The 17901-nt window shown below is 45.1% G+C and overlaps 1 protein-coding gene across 1 annotated transcript in view; it reads left to right on the forward strand.

Annotated features, from left to right (window-relative positions):
- The window catches only part of CLINT1 (clathrin interactor 1), a 780718-nt gene that overhangs the window by 431070 nt on the left and 331747 nt on the right, over window positions 1-17901 (forward strand). The gene's annotated exons all lie outside the window — the stretch shown is intronic.

The raw sequence follows: 17901 nt of genomic DNA on the forward strand, positions 1-17901 counted from the left end.
GGTCAGAGTGGATGATCAACTTTGTGGGGTATGCTGGACACCGATTGGGCCAGGCTGTTACCAAACACCTTGTCCAGGTGGATTATCCTCACCATTACAGAATGTTACAGATTGGCGGGCAAGGACCTTCCTGAAGGGTTGCAAGCTCATTCCACTAGGGGCTTCCTGTAAGAAATATTTGTGACGCAGCGACATGGGCTTCTATCCACACCTTTGTCAAACATTACTCCCTTGATACGCTCCATGGTCAAGATATGGCCTTTGGTAAAGCGGTTCTTCATTCGGCCATCTGATTGGGTGTTATAAATTCTTTTCCCTCCATTTTCTGGTACTGCTTTGGGAGTCTGTCAAAGATGGGGGGAATACGTTGGAGGACACAATCCATTCGAAGAACAAGTTACTTACCAATTGGTAATGTTCTTTTTCGACTGGATGTTCCTCCAACGTATTCCACATTGCCCTCCCAGCCTGCCCCTTTGGAGAATTTTCAATGCTGTTGCAACTTACGTTCCCTCAATCCTATATACAGTCAAGCAGGCATTGTGTACGAGCAGGTCACACGATATGGGGGGGAAAAACATAAACTGAGGCTACGGGCGCCGTGCGTCCTATTCAAAACATCCGGTGACACTGCCCTCGACTGAGGCCTTCGAAGGACATCGACCTGACGCCATCGACGCAGGACGCCCTCTGCTGAAAAATTTCTGAAGTAACACAGCTGTGGACATTACATGTCAAAGATGTGGAATACATTGGAGGAACATCCAGTCGAAAGAACGTTACCAGTTGGTAAGTAACTTGTGTGTCTTCTCTGTCTTGGACACACGATAGAACTGCCCCAACCCACCGAGGGAGCATCAGTCTGCAGTAGAAGTTCTCTTGGGAAGTTTGCAACTTTCCCTCCGTAGTCTATGGAACACCATTCTTTTTGCTCTTTGATCCTGTCCTGGACTTTTTAAAGGGAAGTAATGCCTCCAGCTTTTTTTCCCTTGCCCTTTGCTCACATGTTCTTCAGACTGTCCTTACTGGGAAACATTTTCTATTTTTGTCTTTCTTTTGTAACTTTTAAATGTTGCGCACAGCATCTTACAATGCAGTGCAATGGGGATACGTTTGTATCACCCTAGTCTTTTACACATGAGATTTTAGGTTGTTAGGACAGTTTTTCTGAAGTCCAACTAAGGGCTTAGTAAAACCATGCAACTGAGAGAGTACAAAACTCCTCTTAGTAGAAGGCTGCACCACCTGCGTATTTGGTAGTTTAGAGCAGCCAGGCTTATTTTAGGAGGGAGATGGGGCTGTAGGAAAGTAGAAAGAACCTGTATCACACAAATGGTTCAACAACAAAAAAAGTTTATTATAAATACAAATGAGCAAAGTTAAAACTTGGTGGTTAAGTACTTTGACATAGTATCATAAACACAATATATTAGATTACTTTACAGTAAGTCTATGGCAGTAGGCCCCGTCTGTCATGCAGTGACACTCAGTTAAGAAATCACTTAGTAAACCAACCCTGTTACCAGGATTCTCTGAATAGTGGAACACATTCATTGTATCCCCCCCAGCACTCCACTTAAGTTGGGGTGTGCTGGATCACTTATTCAAAATGTAAAGAGGATGAAAATCCCTCTACTACTTGGGAACAGTAGTTCACACAAGTATATATAAAAAGAGAAATTAACAGGGGAACCCAAAGGGGCAACGCAGCCTAAGCCAAAACGTTGTAGGAAACTATAACTTTAACCATACACTATGGCGAGACATAAAAAGGTAACCCATAAAAAGAGTAAAAGACTAGGAGAGAGGGAAAAAGATTCCCCTTCACCTAGGGACAAAGTAAAATAGTTACCAAGTACAAGCAAACATTTCTGGGGTTGACGCAAGTGAGGAGGATTTATCATAATCCTGAAAATCTTACCCAGCACTAGTTACTTTTATATGTGCGTAAAGACGAGCTGTTGGCAACAACTATATTTTTACCTTTTTTGTGTTATTTCTAGTGTGCACACTTGCTTTTACTGTGTATGGCTACTAAATGTGGCTAGTGCCCTAAATTGTCCATGGCACAAGATTTTCTCTTGTTCTTTTTCCATATTTTTTGGCCTTCTTCCTGACTTGCCAGGTCAGGAAATCCAATATCGGGCCATGCACTTGCCCCCTGGGAAAGCTGCAGCTTTCGCAGGCTAGTACTTGGAAACTTTGTTTCCCTTTTGAATTCTTGTATTTGTACAATTGCAGACAGCACCTTACATTGCAGTGGGGATACTTTGGTGTCACCTTACAGTCCAGATTTTTGGTTACTTTTATATGTGCTGTGATGAATGCTACGTATCCCTCACTAAAGCCCTGCCTAAAGTCTTCTCCCGGTTGGCCAGTGAAAGGCAGAATCTTTCTGATCCTGACCTTGGGGCTGGTGTACTGCGGGAGACCAGGCCCAGGGTGATGAGGAGATTCCATGGGATGGGATGAGATGCAGTGTTTGTCCTTTTGAAATGGAGAAACATTTAAAGTTGCCAAAGCATGTAATGGCCTATTGTCGTTATGTATCTGAACCACTTATAAAATCAGTGGCTATGGGCACAGTTGACATGACATCTGAACAAACCCCAAGGAACGAAAGACCATTTGATGACCCTAAGGATACATATTGCCCTTAACTCCCAAAGGTACAATGAAAGGGAATCTGCAAATGTTGCCTTAAATAAATGGTCTTCTTTACCAGTGAATTAAGAGGATTCATCCGTAAATATCTTAAAGGCAAATAAATATACCCTTAAAAATAAGTTGGTGCCAAAAAGACCTAATTTTGTTGTTGGGGACTACAAGTTCCGTACTCCTATGAGTAATGGGACGGGGAAGAAGGCTGAAGAGTAATGTTGCTGCAGTAGTCTGGCAATTAAGCCTGATGCCCCACACCGGAGGGAAGCTGAGAGGCTTAAAAGGCCCCCTCAGGTGCCGGCTATTAGGAGCTGGTACTGTGGTTGGAGTGTATGCAACAGCACTAGTAGAAGCAGGAAGAAGAAAGCATGGTGTTGGTAATCGAGGCAGAAGTGGGAGAACCGAAGGAATGCCAGGACTCTGATTCAGTAGATTTCACCTGCCTGCCCTGTGACGGGAGGGTCCTGTTCTCCCAATCTCTGATGTGCAGAGGTTGCACAGCAGAAGGCGTGAAGGAAAATTGCATTCCCCTAATTGCAGAAATTGTGCAGCAGGAAGCATACCGGAGACCGTGGCCAGAAGTTGCTGTGAAGCCGTGGGTCTCATGAGCGAGAGGGGCTCCTTAATTGCGTGGCTGGAACGCAGATGCCTTCAACAAAGAAGGGTGTGGGTCTAAATGGAAGCCAGAAGTCGTAGAATTCCTGCAGCCCGCAAAGGAAGAAATACAGAAGACGGTGAGTCTGACCGAGCGGTCTGATTCCTTGCTTGAGCACTGTCAGCAGCAGTACCCAGACATAGTATTACTTGCGTATGAGCAAAAGTGATGCTAAACGAACCGTTGATTAACAATGAAACACTGAATCGTAGCACTCGAGTATAAGCAAGTATGCTCTTTCACTCGCGTACAGAAGAAACACAGTGAAACTTTTATTGAACTTTAGCCTTGTGAAAACACATAAAGGAGTGTTGCGTGTTCCTAATGAAGATTCCAGGAGGACGAGTGATCTCCGAATCTTTACTAAAGTGATTAAACCAGTCTAACAATAAAAGATAAGTGTTTGAACATTTTTCATTACAAGTTGGAAAAAGTAAGCATTACCTAGGCCAAGAGTGAACAAAGTGTTTACCCAATTAGGATTGAAACCAGTCTTTCCCAGAGCCAAAGAATGGTGTAAGCATTACTGTGAGCCAAATAGAACACCAGCATTGCCCAAGCCAAGAGTGTGCATGCATTACCTGAAGCCAAGAGAGTGGCAACAAAGCTTCTGGGTAATTATCCTGGCTATCGGAATGCACAGGAATAAAGACAATGTTGGGGAAGGGATACTTGTAATTGTTCTTTGAAGTTGATACGACCTACATTGCCAAAGCCAGTAGGAAGAAGAGAAGTGTCCGAAAAGCAATTTTGGGTTGTCAGTGTTACAGACAAGAGTGGCAAAGAGGCTGCCCCTCTGAAAAGGGAATATTCAGAGGAAGAGTGCCTTGCTTACTTGAAGGTGTTGAAGTATCATAAAGTGAATCTTGTCATATATGAGAACTGTTTAAAGTCACAAAGTAAGTACTGAAGCTGTGGTGGTGTATTTGTTTGTCGGTAGATTTGATACTTCAGTAGCACAATTGAAGGTGGAATACTATGAGGCAGAGGAGTAGACCCTCATGGTGAAATCATGCAGAATTTGCTTGAAGTTGAGAGTTGCTAGGTGAAAGTAAAAGTGCTGTGAAGTCCTACTGAGAAAGATGCAAACCGTGGCTCCTAATCTTATAAAGAAAGATGTACTGAGTGTTAACCAAGAACTGTGTTTTAACAACGTTACCAGAAGTTGTGTTTACCTTAACCTAACAAAGAACTGTGGTATTACCTTTTGGACAACTGGAGGTTGTGGCAAAGCATCTTGGCTGGAAATGATTTTCATGCTATTTTGATAAAGTGCAAAGTCTTTATTTCACTAAGAGGAGAAACTTTTATGTTTGAACTTTCGTTAACAGAGCTTTGTTTTGGCATTGAAGGAGCCAAGAACTGAATTGAGACTGTATTACAAACCCGGATTTCCTGGTTTCTTTTTGTTGAACATTGGAACAGAATTTACCTTGAAACCTGGGTAATGGGAGTTCACCCAGGGTACCAAGAAAGACTGTGAATATCATTGTTGATGTTACTGTGAATTGCAATACATTTCTTCTTTATTTTATGTTTGAGGTCTAGATATCTTGTTAGTGTTTTCCTTTAGTTTTGATAGGCAGAGAAATCCTTGTCAGACTAGGGATAGTGAGGCGTTTGATAAAACTTATTACATAAAATGGCATATTTTGGGAAATAATCCAAAAGTGGTCCGCATCACATTTCTGACTCCTCACAGTGCCCAAAGACAAGCTGGTGGCAGCAGTTCAGTTTTTTTTTTTTTTTAAATATATTTTTATTATTGTTTTCTTATGTTTTTTGCATTTCAACAAGTTTCAAATAATGCATGTCAATCACAGTAATACTTGTATCTTAAGTCGTTCTTAGTGTTGATGAGCTTAAACAGGTAGAAAAAACAGACAACGAAAAGGATGACTTGCACATAGATACTAAATTAACACTTGTGCCCCCCCTCCCCCCCTTACCCTCCCCCCTCCCTCCCTCCCTTCCCCCTTTTCCCCCCCCTCCTTCCCTTGGTTTTGCTCAAATATAGATATGGTCGAGTCCTATCAAACAGTTTGTGTGGTGCTTCTTTTTTTTTTTTTTTTTTTTTTAACTTTACCAGATGAGATCTTTCGTGTTGGGTGTAGTGCTTAACTTCTCATTCTGTTGGCTATTCTGTGTGGGCTAGCTAGCTAGTGGGGGCAACTTTCTGTATGTTTCTTGCTGCTCATGTCAGTGTGTGTCTGTTGCTTCGTCTCATGGTATCCCTGTGCGCTGAGTAGAATTCTAAGAAGGGCAGCCATATCGTGTTTATGTTCCTCTTAGATTCCTGGATTGCTGCTGTGAGGCTTTCCATTTCAAAGATGGCGTGCGCTTTAGTGACCCAGTCGTTCTTTGTGGGCAGGGTTGGGGATTTCCATTTTATTGTCAGACAGACCCTTGCTGCTAACATTAAGTTGCGGGGCATGTGTGCAAGTATTGCATTGGAATCCTCTCCGTCTGGCTCTACTCCGAACAGGACTAGGATCGGAGTTAAGTCCCTGTGTATTCCATCTATGGCTTGTATCCAGCCCAAGACCTCCTTCCAGTACGTCTGCACTACTCGGCAGCTCCACCATTGATGCCAGTAATCACTGGTTTCACCACATCCTCTCCAACAGAGTGGAGACGTACCGGGAAACATCCTGGACAGTCTTTGGGGAGTATAATGCCATCTGACCAATAAGCGTGCATTGTGCATTTTGTATTGGACTGAGATGGATGACGTCCACACTGCTCTATAAATGGTGTCCCAGGTTTTCGGTTGTTCAGTGAGGCCTAACTCTCGTTCCCACCTGGCTTCAGATTGGGGGCGTTTCAGACAACCCCTCGTGAGCAAGGCTTTGTACATGCGTGAGATCAGGCCTTTCATTGTTTGGGGGACACTTATTATCTGCTCAAATGGAGTGAGGGGGCGTTTTAACTTTGTGCCCCACCTGGCATCGTTCAGGGCACTTCTTAGCTGCAGGTATAGCATAGGGGTCACCTCGTTTCCACGCATTGGTTCTCTCGCTTCTTCGTACGTAATAAAATTGCCTTCTTTCCACATTTGGCCCACCCGCGACAGCCCTGCATCGAGCCAAGGCTGAAAGTGCTGTACCTCTGCTATGAGATCACGGATGGGAGAAGCCCAGATGAGACTGAGAGGGGAGGGCCATGTTGTGACCCCTTCCATTTTTCGGGAAGGGCGCCATAGAGCCCATAAGACCTTCAGAATTGGGTGTTCTCTTATCCTACGGGTCATTGCTGGTAGAGGAACCCACATCCATTCTCCCAACGTGACTGGTGCAAAAATGTCGTTTTCTATGGCTACCCATTGTTTTTCGGGGTTTTCCCAGAGGTGGTCTGATAAGACTCTGAGCTGTGATGCCCTGTAGTACTCTTCTAAATCTGGGTATCCCATACCCCCTGCGTCTTTGGGTTGAATCATTGTAGAATACGGAATTCTTGACCTCTTGTCAGCCCAGAGATATTTTAGGAGCGCTCGTTTGACTTCCGCCATGAACGGCTCCGGTATTATTATGGGGAGGGATTGAAACAGGAACAATAAACGAGGTAGGATGTTCATTTTTATGGAGGTGAAGCGGGCTGCCCAAGATAACGGTAACCGCGTCCATCTACGTATGTCTGCTTGGATGGCTTCCCATAGTGGGACGTAGTTGGCTTCGAATAGGCCTGATATGGGAACCGTTATGTTTACACCCAGGTATTTTACAGAGTGGGACTGCACCAAGAATCCCCAGTCCGCCCTCAATCGCTCCAGAGCTGCGATGTCAGGTCTTAGTGGAACCGCAATGGTTTTTTGCAGGTTGGCTCTAAAGCCCGAGAGAGCCCCATAACGGAGTATCTCTTGAAAGAGGGCTGGTATGGATTCAACAGGTCGGGTGAGGTATAATAAGATGTCATCCGCAAACATAGCTAATTTGTATTCCTCTCCTCCACGTGGAATTCCGTGAATCAGGGGGCTTGATCTTATGACCTGGGCAAATGGTTCAATAACTAATGCGTATATTAAGGGGGATAGCGGACAACCCTGCCTCGTGCCCCGTGTTAGGGTGAATGACGTCGAGGCGACACCGTTAATGGATACTCTAGCTTGAGCAGAATGGTAGAGTGCTTTGGCCCCTTGGATCCATGTGTTTCCTAGGCCGACCCATCTTAGTACTGCCCGTAAAAAGGGCCACTCCACACGATCAAACGCTTTCTCGGCGTCGATCGATAGGAGCAGGGGGCCCTCTCCCGCCTCTCGCAGTGTCGCCATGAGATCCAGGGTCTTCCTGATGTTGTCCGCTCCCTGCCTTCCCCTTATGTACCCGACCTGGTCGGTGTGGATTTGCTGTGGCAAGACTACCGCCAACCGTGCCGCTAGGACGCTAGAATAGATTTTGGCGTCTACATTAATAAGGGAGATAGGGCGATATGATGAGCATTCCAGGGGGTCTTTATTTTCCTTTGGAATTACAATAATTATGGATTCAGTAAATGATTTAGGTGCCTGGCCCGTCTCCAAAATTGAGTTAAATAATTTAGTAAGGAATGGGGTCAAGGAGATACTGTTAGTTTTATAGAAGGCTGGTGTGTAGCCGTCTTGTCCCGGCGCTGAGCCCGCTTTTAGGTTAGAAATCGCTCCCTGAACTTCAAAGGTGGTGATTGGATTATTTAGTACTCCTAGGTGTTCTTCTGTTATTGTTGGTCGGGGGAGAGCGGATAAATATGGATGTATAGCCGGAGCATGCTCATCTCCTTCTGTTGTGTATAGTTCTGAGTAGAACTTAGCAAATCGGTTGACTATGTCCTGTGGACCAGTGAGAAGGGAGCCTGATTCATCGTTAATCTTATGGACTGCCCTTTCCGCTCTTTGCTTTCTAAGTCGGTTCGCTAGCATTGTGTGGGCCTTATCCCCCTTTTCGAAGAACTTCTGCTTTAGGTACTTAAGCTGCGTGAGTGCCTTGCCCTGCCATATGTCTCTCAATTCTCCCCTAAGTCCCTTGATTTGGTCAATTAAGTCTACCTCGTGAGTTGGATTCTGCCTCAGAGTTTTCTCTAGAGATGTTATCTCTGTTCTCAATTCCCTCTCTTTGAGCTGCCTAAGCCTTTTTTTGGCGGCACCCTCTGCTATGAGGAGTCCCCTAATCGTGGCTTTTCCTGCCTCCCATACTATGTTTAGTGGCATGTCATTAACATCATTATCTTCAAAATAATTAGTGATGGCATCTGCCAGGGTTTCTTTAAATATTGGGTCTCTGCACAAGAAGTCATTACAAATCCATCTGCGCTCGGGTGTGGGCGATGGGCCGAGGTCTAGCTCTACAGTGCATAAGTCATGATCTGACCATGCTACAATCTCTATGGTGGATTTCAAGATAGCACTCTCCTCCTCTGCTCCCAATAGTATATAATCTATTCTCGAGAACGTTTGATGCGGGGGTGAGTAGAAGGTGTATTCCTTGTCCTCTGGGTGTGTTGTGCGCCAGGAGTCAATTAGGTGATGTTCTCTTAACATGCTTCGAAATCTATCGCCTTGTAAGTGGCTGGGGGGATGGACATTCTGTGCCACTGAGAGCCAATCCTTTTCTCTTTCTGCCACTACATTGAAATCTCCCCCGCAAATCAGGATGCCCTCTCGCCAGTTCTCTAGGAAATCGAGCAATGGTTCGATAAAGGCGGACTGGGCCTGATTCGGGGCATATACTGAGCAAAGAGTAACCTTACGTGTTCTCATCCTGCCTTTCAGAGCTACGAACCTGCCCTCTTTATCTCTATGTATGTGGTCTATTTGGAGGCTCAGGGATTTCCTATATAGTATTCCCACCCCTCCTTTCTTGCGCGGGCCTGATGCCCATATTGAGTCTTCCATGTCCCTGCCCACAATTTTACGTTCTTCCCCTTGGGTGTATTTCGTCTCTTGGATGAAAAGAATATCTACTCCGGATTGTTTAAATTGACGAGTTAACATTGATCTTTTTTGAGGGGAGTTGAGGCCCTTAACATTAAGGGAACCGAAGACGATTCCATAAGTCCTAGCCATACTGACCAGTGTAAATCTTGTGTTGTGCCCCTTTTATCCGTAGCTTTTGAGGTAGCTTTATTTCCCACACCAGTTTTTGGTTATTGCCATATTGAGGAGGTACCCCCCTTTGTAAAGTATTGTAACGTTTCGATTTTTCTGTTCTATAGGATTGCTTGTTCCCCCCTCCCTCCCTTCCCTCCCCTCCCCTGCGAGATGCTCTCGGGAGCATCCCATTTGTGTGGGAATGAGACGCCCTTTTCATAGAAGGGCCACACTAAAGGGGCCCCTCTCCAGCGATATTGCATATTTTCAACCTAAAACTTGAACAATTAATGCGGCCTGCTTAGTGCAACTATTAACTTATATGGGTCCATGGCCTTAACTTTAACATGACAAATGTCCAATCAACTATTAGCTTGTGGTGCTGAGGTGGGTAAGATCGAAGCCGGCTTTCCCTCGTGGGCCTTGAGAGTTGCTGTGCTTATGCATTCCGTCAGTGTTTCTCAAGGAGTGTTAAGTTTCTTGAATTTCCATTTGGATTGCGCCCGTCCTCGTCGTGGTGGCTTTGGTGCTGAATCTCGCAATGGGCCTGTTGGTTCTCTTCTGGGCTCGGAATTTGCATCGCCCCCCGAGACCTGCAGGTGTTTTAGAGCTCTTTCTGCTTCCTCAACCGACGTGAGCCTGAACTCCTCACCATCGTATTCGAAAGAGAGCGAGAAAGGGTGTCCCCAGCGATAACGAACTCCCTTTTCCTGCAACCACCCCGTTAGGGGCCGACATCCTCTTCTTTTAGCCAGGGTCATTGCGGATAGGTCCTGAAAAAGTTTAACCTTTGAGCCTTCGAAGTTTATGGTGTCCTTGTTTCTTGCCTTTGCTAGGATTTCTTGCCTTTGCGTGTAATAGTGGCATTTAACAAGGACTGAGCGGGGTCCACGCGGTGGGCCACCCGCTCTGTGTACCCTGTCGAATTGCATTGCTGGAGGGTCTTCGCCCTCATAGAGAGATAGAATCAGGGATTTTATTTTGCTTTCCAAGCTGGTTGGGGTTTCCCCCTGCGTTTCCTCGAGGCCCATGATTCTTATATTGGTTCTCCGCTCCCGGTTTTCCAGATCGTCTATTTTGGACTCTGCGTCTCGTTCCTTCTGCTCTAGGTCTTGGAGCCGAGCTTCGTACTGCATGGTGATAATGTCCCCTGATTGCTGGACATTCTCCACGGCGTCCAGCCTATCTTCTACCTTGGCCATTTTTGATTGGAGGTCTGTTACAGTTTCTGTGAGGCTTGTCTTTATTGACCTGATCTCCCCGAGCAGGAGGCGAATGTCAGATTTTGTGGCACTATCACGGTCGTTACCTGGTATCTCCGAGGTGCTTTGCGCTTCATTCTGCTCCATTGCCCCGTTTGAGCGACTGAACCTGCGCAGCGTTGCCAGGGTGGCTGGATCCAGTTTGTGCGTGGAGTTTGGCAGGTGTTTGGTGTTATCTTGGAATGGGTAGCTTTTCAAAGTATATCTCTATATTTTGTGCACACGTGTCGCAGTGGGTTGAGATAACTCAAGGTTCTCTGGGCGTTGGGGCTTTGCGCCTCTGTATGAGAGCGCTAGTGCTCTGTCCATGCGTGTCGCTGGGGGTCTCCGCCCAGCTTGTCGAAAGATTTGGAGCCTGAATGGAGCCAGGTGCCAATTTGGGATGTGATGGCCACCGGTGCTTTATTATTTAAGTGCGTGAGAGTGTCCACACGCTTTCAGCAATCTGTGGTGGCTGTGCAACGAGTTAATGTGTGGCTCTCATGCTGGCGTGCACCTGGGCTATGAGTATTTGGGGGCTCGAGTTTTGATATTCTGTGGAGAGCTCTTCCCTGTGTCCTGCGCTCGCTGAACCGGCCCTGCAGGGTTCCCCCAGGTAACGCGGAACCACCAGTCTCTCGCTACGTGTGTCGCCCCTGACCTGAGCCGGGAATCCGGGTACGATGGGATGCGTGCCTCCGGCGGATCCGTGGGGGGAGGGGCGGATGGAGCTACGGGAGCCCGTTCCTCACTTTTATGGGCTTTCAATCGCGCCCTCCCGCACTCCTTACCGGGAATCCCTTGCGTTTCTTCTGCTGCCGCCGGTTTGTGGCTCGTGGCCGCAGGGCACTTCGCTCTCGCCCGCCTCGGGATGTCCTGAATCCTCGGCTTCGATTAGTCGGCCGCCATCTTTGTTGTTGGTGTGACGGCTTCGAGCGTTCTTCTTCCGGGACCGCGTTTACCGGGAAGACGCTTACGATTCTTCTCCAGACTTCCTCCGCTTCGTCCCTAAATGTTCATGTTTGGTCCCGTACACTTTTCGCGTTGCGTTGGGTCTTTCTTGGACAATTTTGTTCAGCATTCGTTGTCGCTGGAGAGGGAGACACGGGCTTAGGCTGCCTGCATGTCTGCGCCCCCTGGTGGTCTCCCAGCAGTTCAGTTTTTACAGTATTTTTGTTGTGCACATTTGCGTTTTCCGCATAAGGCTGATAAATGTGGTTTGTGCCCTAAAATTGCAATGCCACAAGATGTTTGCTTGTTCTTTGCCCATTTTGTAGTTTGGCCTTCTTCTCGGGTCAGGGAAGCAGCTGGTTTCACAGGCTAGTGGTTGTGTCTCTCTGTCTCTCTCTCTGTCCCCCATAAAGGGGGATGGAACTGTCTAGTTCACATCTTTTGTGCCAGAAAGTCTGCTTCTGGGGTGGATGTGAAACCAGTAGCTGTAACTGATTGGACAACTACTGGCTGTCTGAATGGTGCAGATCCTTGCCATTGGTGGGCTTGGATTTGCTTCAAGCCCAAATTTTGGATAAAAGGAGAACCTCTGCAGCTATTCAGATCTACATATGAGCCAATAATCCCCTGGAAAGCAGACCACTGAAGAGCCAAAGACAGCTCCTGAGGTGGCCTTGCATCCCTTCCAGTGTCTGGCCCGGTGAAGCCCTGGTACTCTGCTTGATCTCCAAAGACCCTGGTCAGTGCTTCAATTCAGCCCTTGGATTAGTAGGACCAAATAGTCAGAATGCCTTTGCTAGGATTCAGCCCTTCAGAGCCTTGGGAAGAGTCCCTGGACTGACAAGCTGTCTCATGGGCCAGTAGCATCGCCCTTCGCGATGGAGGCCGGAACTTTGGTGGTGGTCGTCAGCTTTTCCACAAATCACATTCTCGCCTAATTCCAGCTTCCTATTTTCAAGGGAACCTGTCCTGGAGCTGCTCTTGTGACCATGACTGGACAGACATCTGTCGTATCCAGCAAACTGTGGTAGTTGTTGGCACTCACCTGCCTCCATCCTGTGAAGTGTCCCAAGGAGGCCCCCATCATTGGATTCTGCATTTGTTCGCCAATTGGGGTTGCATTTGTGCCTAATTGGAAGCATCCTCGAATCTGCAACTCTTGGGTGCCTCTCACTGGAACAAGGGCAGAAGATATAGCCCCCAGCGACCCATGACATCTGTAAAAATGGGTAGGAGGCTGCATTGGTATGCCTGGTGCCTTTTCTCCCCCCACTGCCTCCTATTCTCCAGAGGATCACATTGGAATAAGTCCCTTTGTCTCATGTCTCCCCCTCGACTCACATTTGGGGGTCGAACCTGGGTTGAGTATCCGTTTTCTAGGTTAGCCTTGGGTCTGGAAGTAAGGAAAGATCTTACCTGTCTTCTGGTAAATTGTGTAGAACTTTTAAATAGTTGGAAACTAATTGCCACCGGAAGCCCATTGCATCCCAGTTAAAAGAAAAGTTATTACCTGTGACGTTTGGGCACAAAGCCCCATTCATCTTAAGGTTTGGACTTCTAAAGCTAGGATATTCAACTTGTGACTGATTCCAATCAAATTAATGTGTCTCTAGTACTTACCTGCTTTGCCTGATAAGTTGAGTATTGTGTGATAGTACTGCCTGCTGCTTTGATTTCTGAGTAGGTTCGAACAGCCTAAAATAAACTATTTTCATAACTGTCTAAATTGAATGGTGTGGTATCATGTGCACTCATTGGGGGGTCACTGACCCCACTCATACACTCCACTCTCCTGAGACTAAGCCTTGACTGCTCTCTGTTGCTACCTTGATTGTTTTTAGGCTAACCCCTCAGAGCTCCCTGTTCGTAACAAGGGTGGCCTCCTAAAAATTTTACTAGGCCAGATTCTAGAAATCCATCTTAAAATCTCACATGGCCAACAGGCTTTTACAAAGTTAGGCCTTTAATTTTTCAAAAGCTGTTTGAGCCTCTTGGTCCAAGCACACTGTGTTTGGATGGGTCTTGGAAGTTTGTCCGTCAGTTGTGTTGCTAGTTACAAGAAGTTGGGGATGGCCCTTTGGTGCAGTATCCTTCCAGCACAAGAAAATCCTGAGTGTTCTTTTTGGTAATTGACCCTGCGACACTCCCAACGGTCATCCACCTTATTGTGATGAGGCCGCACCAGTCCATTCCCATCCTGGAACCAGAGATATTTCAGACTATTGCCCATATCGCAGAAGACTGGGATAAGTGGCATTTGCTAGGTTGGCTGTGAAGTGTGACTGGCTCAGTTGATCAGACAGCTGCCAGGTGTCTTAGATGATCCTCCCAGATCTTGCAACGCCACCCCCTCGATAGGCCCCAGGGAAGGTCAGACGGGGAGTAAAGATGCAGTCTATTATACCTTGGAACATAGTGTGAGATGAATAGAGGCCACATGGAAGAACTGTGAATTGGAACAGTGCTTTGGTGGTTGAAAAGGCAGTCTTTCTCTTGGCATCTTTGTCAAGGGGCACCTGCCAATACCATATTGTGTTCCACCATTGAAATTAACTTTGCATCACATAAGGTTTGCACTAGTTTGTCTATCCAGGGCATAGCTTAGTCATCGAACTTTAAAATGTCATTCAAACTTCAAAAATCGATGCAAAAACTTCAGCGGTTATTAGGTTTTAGAACCAATACAGTAGGTGAGATCCCCTCATTGTAGAATCTTTTGATTATGAGGGCTGGCATTTATTTTTTCAGCTGTTCTGCTACACTCTTCTTGATGGTCTCAGATAGATGGCACTGTTTCAATCTGATCACTCTTATGGGTGGGGTTTGAAAGTAGGGAGACCTGGTGGCCTTGTGATTCTATGAACTTGTTTTGGCAACTGAGCCTGTCTGGTATTCACTTAGACAGCCAGGAGCTGTGGGTTGCTGTTTTCTCACTAGGCTTTAAACTTATTGATGTGTTATTTCTGGGATGGTTTTCTTCTATTGGTCTGTTGGACTTTATATGTGAGGTGGGACACGTCTTCCTTGATGACATATCGGCTATGCCATTCGGGCAGTAATTTATTCTTGGTGGTTGGGAGTAGCACCATAACCTTGTCCCCTAGTTGAAAGGTGCATGTGTTTACTTCTCCATGGTAGGCTTTCTCATAGTCAGCTGTGTCTATTTGAAAATTGGTTTTTGTACCTTTTCTATGTATTCCAGGGTAGGGTGGGTGATTGCTGGTCTTCAGACTCCTATATCCTTACCATTCTTCTCATGATATTTAGAGATCCTGGAGGTTAAGACCATACACCAGCTTTACTTTGTTACTTTCATTCTTAGAACGCGCCAGATCACCCAAATGTCTCAAGGCGCACAACAGACACAAGACGCACAACCACAAAACAGGAGGATAATTAAGAACCTTCTCTTATCTACACCTCAATTGAAAGAGAATATCTTCATTGCCCTCCTGAAAGAAGCTAGGCGGGAAATTTCTCTAATTGACAAATGGAGCTCCTCCCAAATCTCAGTGGCCCGGTAGTCCAAACTGGTTCCACCAAATCTCTTAAGATTGTCTGAGAGTGAATTAGATGGTGAAGATCGTTGGACCGAAGGGTCCTTCTAATGTGGGGCCTCCTTAAGGCCATCATAAAGGTAGTGTGGTGCTAAACCATGCAGAAATGTGTAAGTCATAGTAGCCACTTTATGTTGAGCTATGTCTCACCGGCAGCCAGTGCAATTCACACCTGCGAATACATGCTGTTGCTTCCGTAGACCAGCCCCTGCTCTAACTGAACCAATCTGAACATTCTGTAGTTTATTAACATTAGCAGTAGACCTGCCATCTATAAGAATATTGCAGTAGTCAAGCTTTGAATTTAAGCCGCAATGGAGGCGCTGCTTTCAACTGCAAGTTAAGGACGTATTTGCCAAAGAAGGTTATTCAGATAGGCGCATGATGATTGTAAATGAACTACGTGCTTATCAAGAGGAATTGGCATCAACATGGACTCCCAAGGTCTTAAAATGGGGAGAAACCTGAATGGGACATCCAGCTATGGTAAATGGACAGTATTGTGGGTCCATTTATTTTTTATCATCTGGGGGAAGAACCCAATATCAGTAACTCTTACCATTGTTAAGGGCCAGAGAATTCGAAGCCATCCATTATTGGATGGCAGAATAGATATTGATTTGTATGGAGTCAAGATGGTAATCTGCAGACATTTCCAGCAAGACCTGAGTGTCCTCCGGCATAATTTGTGTAATTTACCCCATGCTATCAAGCAAGTCAAATAGATGTCTGGCATAAATGTTAAAAAGCATGGGGGACATGCAAGAGCCCTGTGTGGGAAAGGTGAGGCCTTCAAATGTCCAACTGCCATCTTGGCCGTACGAGGTCTTAAAAAGAATGGCTCCGGTCTGCTGAATATTGAGAGCAGCTTCCCAGCTCAATCAATCTCTTCACAAGTGAAGTAGCTGATGATCAACTAAGTCAAAAGATGCAGAGAAGTACAGTAGCATATCCCCAGGCCCCCACATTTATAGGCTACCTTGGTTATGTGCTTATTTATGAAGAAGACTTTTTAAATTCTGCCCCTTCTGCAACTGAGTGACCTTGGTAGGACACACAAAGGGTTTGTAACTGTTGCCTTCCAATGTGCCACGCCGAGGACCAGTGTTCATTGTGCAAACAATTTAATGTGAAGACCCTCAAAGAGGATTGAGCTAAACATCACACTGCCTCCTATATGCAGGCAGAGACTAAGCACTGACTTCAAAGCGGACTTTGAAGTCAAGGAACTGAGGAAAGGGGTTGAAGCAGACCTTTAGCACCCATTGAAAGAGAGGCCCCAGCTCCAATGGGCCCGCTCATAGCTGGCTTAGGCAGAATACTTCTGGCAACCACAGGACTGCTTCATTTTGATACAAAGAATACAATTATTTGTGGAATTCTCCATGTTTTTTTTTTTTATTTATTTATTGTTTGGCTGTATGAAACAACCTTTCAATAATTACAAAGATGAATAAAAACATATCATAACATATTTCAATTCATCAATATATAACATGTTTCAATATTTTACGCCTGGCACCCAATGTATATAAAACCTTAATAGCAGCATTTTTTTTCTTTTTCCTTCCCTTTTCCTTCCTTTTCCTTTCTTTCCTTCCCTTCCATCACCGTCCCTTCATAAAAGCATTCACAATTACTTTGGGTATAATTCATTTAAAAAACCTGTTGTTGCTAATCTAATTGACATTCTCTTTGCACCAAAAATCAGTAGCCATAATTCTTCCATATCGGTTACAATTTGCGCTCTAAAGCAATGGAGATAGTATTTACGACGTATAGCATATAATGCAGGACAGTAGGCGATGACATGTTTCAACGTTTCTGCGGTTTCAGGATCCTTACAAAATCGACAGATGTTCTCACTGGCATCTATTAGTTTTCGCCTAAATAAAATATCCTTTGTATGCCACAAATTTAGACGAAAACGAATATAGTCATCTCTAAATTTTGGAGATGGATATTTTAAGATATAAGATTCTACAACTCTAAATTTTTTGTGGCCAAACTGGGCAGTGTTCCAGTCTTTAGATTGGGAACATTTTTCCAAGGTATATATCCAATCTTGCCGATAGTTTAATTTTAGCTTGCGTTGGATTATGGATTAAAGTATCTAAAGAAATGTCCGCATCAGAAAGGATATTTATAGCTGTATTTAACCAGCATTTTGGGTATTGATGATCTGAATATAGTAAATATTTACCCAAGATACAGGATATATCTACACATTGTAATCACAGGATGCATTTTCTCAACAGAGCTATCAATTTCCATGCAATAGTACTGCATAACGATAGCAGCCCTAATTCAAAATGAATCATTACAATGGGGACACAGGTAGGCAAATTAAGAATTGAGCGCCAGTATTTACCCTCTAATCGATCCCATACTAAACGGGGCAACTTCGATACAGCTTCAGAGCCATACGAGATAATGGGTTTTGCTTTCATGGAATAAAATGATATTATATGATTGCACGTAAACTTTCCAAACTTATATAAAATAACCCTAGATTGGGAGATTAGGATTTGCCGTTTCAATTCAAGTTCTTTTTGAAACACTTTATCACTGTTACCCTGGCTGATCATAATACCCAAGTATCTATATATTGAAGTTGAGAAAATTTGCTCCTTTTTTATATACCACTTGAATTGAGAGTATTTTGTCATTTTACGATTTTGGCACATCATAATTTGAGTTTTCGTTAAGTTTATAGTCATGGCATTTTCTACAGTATACTCCGATAACCCATTAATCAAACGTTGCAAACCTGCCGGA

Source organism: Ambystoma mexicanum, chromosome 3q, assembly GCF_040938575.1.
Source record: "Ambystoma mexicanum isolate Mex_15411 chromosome 3q, UKY_AmexF1_1, whole genome shotgun sequence".
NCBI classification, from domain to species: domain Eukaryota; kingdom Metazoa; phylum Chordata; class Amphibia; order Caudata; family Ambystomatidae; genus Ambystoma; species Ambystoma mexicanum.